The sequence below is a fragment of the Schistocerca gregaria genome, unplaced genomic scaffold, assembly GCF_023897955.1.
Source record: "Schistocerca gregaria isolate iqSchGreg1 unplaced genomic scaffold, iqSchGreg1.2 ptg000310l, whole genome shotgun sequence".
NCBI classification, from domain to species: domain Eukaryota; kingdom Metazoa; phylum Arthropoda; class Insecta; order Orthoptera; family Acrididae; genus Schistocerca; species Schistocerca gregaria.
In genome coordinates, this window is record NW_026061790.1 from 400,001 (window position 1) to 407,500 (window position 7,500).

Genomic DNA, 7,500 nt, shown 5'->3' on the forward strand with positions numbered 1-7,500 from the left:
TCGCAATGAGGACGAGACGCCCCGGGAGTGCGGAGGCCGCCGCCCCGTGAAGGGCGGGGAAGCCCCATCCTCCCTCGGCCCGCGCAAGGCGAGACCTTCACTTTCATTACGCCTTTAGGTTTCGTACAGCCCAATGACTCGCGCACATGTTAGACTCCTTGGTCCGTGTTTCAAGACGGGTCGTGAAATTGTCCAAAGCTGAAGCGCCGCTGACGGGAGCGATTATTCCGCCCGAGAGCATCCCGAGCCAACAGCGGCGCGGGTCCGGGGCCGGGCCAGGTAGGTCCGTCATCCGGGAAGAACCGCGCGCGCTTGCCGGGAGCCCGAGCGCCCAAAGGGGCGAATCGACTCCTCCAGATATACCGCCGAGCAGCCAGCCAGGACACCGGGGCTCTGCCCAACAGACGCGAACCGAGGCCCGCGGAAGGACAGGCTGCGCACCCGGGCCGTAGGCCGGCACCCAGCGGGTCGCGACGTCCTACTAGGGGAGAAGTGCGGCCCACCGCACACCGGAACGGCCCCACCCCGCGGCGAGTGGAAAGGCAACCGGACACGACCCCGCCGCGGATTGCTCCGCGCGGGCGGCCGGCCCCATCTGCCGAGGGCGGGGGCCAGTGGCCGGATGGGCGTGAATCTCACCCGTTCGACCTTTCGGACTTCTCACGTTTACCCCAGAACGGTTTCACGTACTTTTGAACTCTCTCTTCAAAGTTCTTTTCAACTTTCCCTCACGGTACTTGTTCGCTATCGGTCTCGTGGTCATATTTAGTCTCAGATGGAGTTTACCACCCACTTGGAGCTGCACTCTCAAGCAACCCGACTCGAAGGAGAGGTCCCGCCGACGCTCGCACCGGCCGCTACGGGCCTGGCACCCTCTACGGGCCGTGGCCTCATTCAAGTTGGACTTGGGCTCGGCGCGAGGCGTCGGGGTAGTGGACCCTCCCAAACACCACATGCCACGACAGGCGGCAGCCTGCGGGGTTCGGTGCTGGACTCTTCCCTGTTCGCTCGCCGCTACTGGGGGAATCCTTGTTAGTTTCTTTTCCTCCGCTTAGTAATATGCTTAAATTCAGCGGGTAGTCTCGCCTGCTCTGAGGTCGTTGTACGAGGTGTCGCACGCCACACCGCCAGCCGGCTGTGCACGCTACCGAGAAAGTACCGGTATGCGAACCGCCAGGCGACGGGCGCGCATCGCACGTTTAAGGAGACGCGGCCGGCCACACAGGCGACCACGACACTCCCACGTCTCCGAAGCGGGACAAACGCCGCGCGCTTCAGTATACGTAGCCGACCCTCAGCCAGACGTGGCCCGGGAACGGAATCCATGGACCGCAATGTGCGTTCGAAACGTCGATGTTCATGTGTCCTGCAGTTCACATGTCGACGCGCAATTTGCTGCGTTCATCATCGACCCACGAGCCGAGTGATCCACCGTCCTGGGTGATCTTTTCCTTTTCAGTCTCCCACTGTCTCTTTCAAGACAGTAGCATTTGCGGGACTGAGGCGTCTGACGGCCCCTGTTCCACTATTTTTTTGTGTCCAACGGCCTCACAGCCGATGGGCGTCGTACGGCTCCACACCGGAGCGGACAGGCACTCGGGCGAACGTCATTCAAAACCGGCGCCAGGCGCCAGGTACCGCAGGCCAGCCGCTCCAGAGCTTCAGCGCTCGTACCACACAACAACAACACTTCCGCTAGTTTTGAGAGGCACGCGTGGTTCCGCACGCGGCGCACGGCCACTGCCGTACAGGTAGCGTGTTGCGCGACACGACACGCACATCGAAAGACATGCAGTCTAGTCGGTAATGATCCTTCCGCAGGTTCACCTACGGAAACCTTGTTACGACTTTTACTTCCTCTAAATGATCAAGTTTGGTCATCTTTCCGGTAGCATCGGCAACGACAGAGTCGATGCCGCGTACCAGTCCGAAGACCTCACTAAATCATTCAATCGGTAGTAGCGACGGGCGGTGTGTACAAAGGGCAGGGACGTAATCAACGCGAGCTTATGACTCGCGCTTACTGGGAATTCCTCGTTCATGGGGAACAATTGCAAGCCCCAATCCCTAGCACGAAGGAGGTTCAGCGGGTTACCCCGACCTTTCGGCCTAGGAAGACACGCTGATTCCTTCAGTGTAGCGCGCGTGCGGCCCAGAACATCTAAGGGCATCACAGACCTGTTATTGCTCAATCTCGTGCGGCTAGAAGCCGCCTGTCCCTCTAAGAAGAAAAGTAATCGCTGACAGCACGAAGGATGTCACGCGACTAGTTAGCAGGCTAGAGTCTCGTTCGTTATCGGAATTAACCAGACAAATCGCTCCACCAACTAAGAACGGCCATGCACCACCACCCACCGAATCAAGAAAGAGCTATCAATCTGTCAATCCTTCCGGTGTCCGGGCCTGGTGAGGTTTCCCGTGTTGAGTCAAATTAAGCCGCAGGCTCCACTCCTGGTGGTGCCCTTCCGTCAATTCCTTTAAGTTTCAGCTTTGCAACCATACTTCCCCCGGAACCCAAAAGCTTTGGTTTCCCGGAGGCTGCCCGCCGAGTCATCGGAGGAACTGCGGCGGATCGCTGGCTGGCATCGTTTATGGTTAGAACTAGGGCGGTATCTGATCGCCTTCGAACCTCTAACTTTCGTTCTTGATTAATGAAAACATACTTGGCAAATGCTTTCGCTTCTGTTCGTCTTGCGACGATCCAAGAATTTCACCTCTAACGTCGCAATACGAATGCCCCCGCCTGTCCCTATTAATCATTACCTCGGGTTCCGAAAACCAACAAAATAGAACCGAGGTCCTATTCCATTATTCCATGCACACAGTATTCAGGCGGGCTTGCCTGCTTTAAGCACTCTAATTTGTTCAAAGTAAACGTGCCGGCCCACCGAGACACTCAACAAAGAGCACCCTGGTAGGATTTAAACGGGGTCCGCCTCGGGACGCGAAAGCACCCCTTCGGCTCGCCCCACCGGCAGGACGTCCCACGATACATGCCAGTTAAACACCGACGGGCGGTGAACCAACAGCGTGGGACACAAATCCAACTACGAGCTTTTTAACCGCAACAACTTTAATATACGCTATTGGAGCTGGAATTACCGCGGCTGCTGGCACCAGACTTGCCCTCCAATAGATACTCGTTAAAGGATTTAAAGTGTACTCATTCCGATTACGGGGCCTCGGATGAGTCCCGTATCGTTATTTTTCGTCACTACCTCCCCGTGCCGGGAGTGGGTAATTTGCGCGCCTGCTGCCTTCCTTGGATGTGGTAGCCGTTTCTCAGGCTCCCTCTCCGGAATCGAACCCTGATTCCCCGTTACCCGTTACAACCATGGTAGGCGCAGAACCTACCATCGACAGTTGATAAGGCAGACATTTGAAAGATGCGTCGCCGGTACGAGGACCGTGCGATCAGCCCAAAGTTATTCAGAGTCACCAAGGCAAACGGACCAGACAAGCCAATCCGATTGGTTTTGATCTAATAAAAGCGTCCCTTCCATCTCTGGTCGGGACTCTGTTTGCATGTATTAGCTCTAGAATTACCACAGTTATCCAAGTAACGTGGGTACGATCTAAGGAACCATAACTGATTTAATGAGCCATTCGCGGTTTCACCTTAATGCGGCTTGTACTGAGACATGCATGGCTTAATCTTTGAGACAAGCATATGACTACTGGCAGGATCAACCAGGGAGCTGCGTCAACTAGAGCTGAGCAGCCGGCCGCCCGGGAGTGTGTCCCGGGGGCCCGCGCGAACACGCAAGCGTCCGCTCAATTATTCTGCAAACAGGAGGAGGCCGAGCTCCCCTGCACGATACACCTCGAAACCCTCTCAGGTCCCGGCGGCGCGCAGCGCCGTCCTAGGTACTTGGTCGGTTTCGAGAGAGGCGCAATCGCCCGGAGTTAGGCGAGTAGACGGTTTTAGTGCGAACACCCTTGCTCCCAACTGAGCTTGCCGCTGCCGACAGAGGCCCGGGAGCGTGCTGTCGTGGCATTGCCGGCGGGAGACAACACGCGCCACCTATGGTGACCGGCAGCTCCAACGCCAGCGCCACACAAGGGCAAAGCCCCACTTGGGTGCAGAAGCGAACTCTCCCAGCACAGCGCACGCGCCAACACGTCCGCACAACTGCGATACAAACCACCTGCGAGAACCGCTGGGGCGACCGAGCAGCAGACGGCGTCGCGGCGCCGAGTGCCAGGCGGCGGCGCATCCTCAACGCACACAGTCCTCAATCAGACCAGCACACTGCAGATGTCCACCGCGCTTCGCACCGGGCTCGGCTGAACCAACTTTGGCCGCCAGGCGCCGCGTGCAGGGTGCGCCGCAGCGTAGCTGCACCGCCTGCCGGGCCCGTCGGCTGGCGCTCCTGCCACTCGGCGCCCCCCACCAGCCGCCTGTTGCGCGTGCGCCCACGCAGCGCGCGGCCAACACGCCGGGCGGCCCCCCTTCACCGGCCGGGAACAGTCCCACCAAGCCACCGCCGCGTATCGCTTCATACCCACATGGACCTAGTCACGTGTGTGGATGTGGCGGGTACCGCTGAAACAACCGGTTAATAGCTGTACCGATCGTCGCCATCACAGATTCACCTCCAGCGTGAACAACCGCTCAACAACGGATTTCCAGTTCATTTGCGTATCTTGGGCAGTAAACGTAGATGTCCACCTACATTTGCGAATTCAACAATTCTTGCATGCCAGGATGTCATGTGTCACGACACGCTACATCAGACCACATACACACTGCGACATGTGCAGAAGAGAACACGTGGAAGGTGGCCCGCGCACGTATGCGATGTCCCTTCCGCGATCCACTGTCAACCGGCATCTGCGGCATGTCCCAGATATGGAACGCGGTCCACCAGGGTAGCACTTTGTGTGAGGCAATACGACAAAGTCGGAATACACGCGTCACTACATCAGACGGCTCACGCTGACCTGACCTGACCTGACCTGACCTGACCTGACTCACCGCACCACCACCCCCAGCGACCCAGGGTGACATACAATGCGTTCGTACGTTCCTCCCACACGCCTCTACGGCGTACCACAGTGCAACCTAGCTGTTATTGGGAGACGAGACAAGTAGCATCGAGCACAACATATGGAAATTGAGATTCGACACCGTTGGGCACAGCCAGCGTACGGTCACACGTATCACACTACTTCACTCTGTACGTAACGACCGATGATCGGTACAGCGTGTGGGTTACGCGTACGACATCAGCGGACAATGGACACAGACCATACCACGACGTACACTGAGGGCGTCGACATCTGAATGCAACTGAACAGCTGCGAGGCTCATTTAACACTCAAACGCCAGACCGACCAGCTTGAGAGGACAGAGACACAAAGAGGGGGACAGAGGGGGGGGGGGGGCGGCGATATAGTCCTATTGCAGTACAATTGACAGTGGATAGCGGGAATATGTGGAAAGTAAGCAACACTCGCAAGACATCTACATGAGGATAACAACGACACCAGAGATTCCGAGCAGTGAACTATGTTAGGCAAAGGGACAACGTGGGTTAGGTTAAGGGACAACGTGGGTTAGGTTAAGGGACAACGTGGGTTAGGTTAAGGGACAACGTGGGTTAGGTTAAGGGACAACGTGGGTTAGGTTAAGGGACAACGTGGGTTAGGTTAAGGGACAACGTGGGTTAGGTTAAGGGACAACGTGGGTTAGGTTAAGGGACAACGTGGGTTAGGTTAAGGGACAACGTGGGTTAGGTTAAGGGACAACGTGGGTTAGGTTAAGGGACAACGTGGGTTAGGTTAAGGGACAACGTGGGTTAGGTTAAGGGACAAATTGAGTTAGGTTAAGGGACAAATTGAGTTAGGTTAAGGGACAACGTGGGTTAGGTTAAGGGACAAATTGAGTTAGGTTAAGGGACAAATTGAGTTAGGTTAAGGGACAAATTGAGTTAGGTTAAGGGACAAATTGAGTTAGGTTAAGGGACAAATTGAGTTAGGTTAAGGGACAAATTGAGTTAGGTTAAGGGACAAATTGAGTTAGGTTAAGGGACAAATTGAGTTAGGTTAAGGGACAAATTGAGTTAGGTTAAGGGACAACTTGAGTTAGGTTAAGGGACAACTTGAGTTAGGTTAAGGGACAACTTGAGTTAGGTTAAGGGACAACTTGAGTTAGGTTAAGGGACAACTTGAGTTAGGTTAAGGGACAACTTGAGTTAGGTTAAGGGACAACTTGAGTTAGGTTAAGGGACAACTTGAGTTAGGTTAAGGGACAACTTGAGTTAGGTTAAGGGACAACTTGAGTTAGGTTAAGGGACAACTTGAGTTAGGTTAAGGGTCAACTTGAGTTAGGTTAAGGGACAACTTGAGTTAGGTTAAGGGACAACTTGAGTTAGGTTAAGGGACAACTTGAGTTAGGTTAAGGGACAACTTGAGTTAGGTTAAGGGATAATGTGGTACAACCAGAGTTAGGTTAAGCGATAATGTGGTACAGCCACAGTTAGGTTAAGCGATAATGTGGTACAGCCACAGTTAGGTTAAGCGATAATGTGGTACAGCCACAGTTAGGTTAAGCGATAATGTGGTACAGCCACAGTTAGGTTAAGCGATAATGTGGTACAGCCACAGTTAGGTTAAGCGATAATGTGGTACAGCCACAGTTAGGTTAAGCGATAATGTGGTACAGCCACAGTTAGGTTAAGCGATAATGTGGTACAGCCACAGTTAGGTTAAGCGATAATGTGGTACAGCCACAGTTAGGTTAAGCGATAATGTGGTACAGCCACAGTTAGGTTAAGCGATAATGTGGTACAGCCACAGTTAGGTTAAGCGATAATGTGGTACAGCCACAGTTAGGTTAAGCGATAATGTGGTACAGCCACAGTTAGGTTAAGCGATAAAGTTGGTTACATTTGGTATTGTGTGGGAAGGGGGCAGAGAGAGGGGGGGGGGGGGGTGGATAGTGGTGGCAGTACGCGGATGCCTGAGTCACCGTCAGATACGTCACGTCGGTTCGATGCTTGTAGCAAGAGGCTGGCGGGTCTGTGTCTCTCACTTCTGCAATTTTTCATGTGGTATAACACGAGGGCGGGGGGTGATATTTGGTGCCCCTCTGTGTAGGATGTGTGTTGGTTTATCTGAGCAATGGTAGTTGTCGGAGGAGTGGGGTATTGTGCTTTTATAGGTGGACCTACTGCTCTGGTTATCATAGTGTCGACGGTGCAATGTCGCAGAGAGGATGCACTCGACATTGTCGCATTCCAGATGTTTACGTATTGTGTGTCTCCGTTGCAGGCCGAGAGTGGTGCATGTTCGAGTGTCTGGCTGACGTGCGATTCACGTTGTGTGCCCAGTCTTACAGCACGTATAGGGACATTCGCATAAATCATCTATATGTGGCCTTGCATCATTTACTAAGCAGTGCCGTGAGACGACCGAACTATTAGGAAAGTACTGATGTACCGCATAATGTTTACCTTCCACCACACAGCGAGTATCGACTCTGCCCAGCGTTGCCAC

At 54.5% G+C, this 7,500-nt stretch overlaps 3 non-coding genes across 3 annotated transcripts in view; all 3 read right to left on the reverse strand.

Moving 5' to 3' along the window:
* Positions 1–1,100, reverse strand: part of LOC126305364 (large subunit ribosomal RNA) — a 4,222-nt gene extending 3,122 nt beyond the window's left edge. The window contains exon 1 of the ribosomal RNA XR_007553426.1: positions 1–1,100. This exon is cut by the window's left edge and continues 3,122 nt beyond it. This is a non-coding gene — a ribosomal RNA (large subunit ribosomal RNA).
* A 188-nt stretch (positions 1,101–1,288) lies between these two features.
* Positions 1,289–1,443, reverse strand: LOC126305289 (5.8S ribosomal RNA). The gene has a single exon (XR_007553360.1). It is a non-coding gene; the product is annotated as a 5.8S ribosomal RNA (ribosomal RNA).
* Positions 1,444–1,804: 361 nt separating this feature from the next.
* On the reverse strand, positions 1,805–3,697 carry LOC126305313 (small subunit ribosomal RNA). Its single transcript, XR_007553380.1, has one exon. It is a non-coding gene; the product is annotated as a small subunit ribosomal RNA (ribosomal RNA).
* Positions 3,698–7,500: the final 3,803 nt, after the last annotated feature.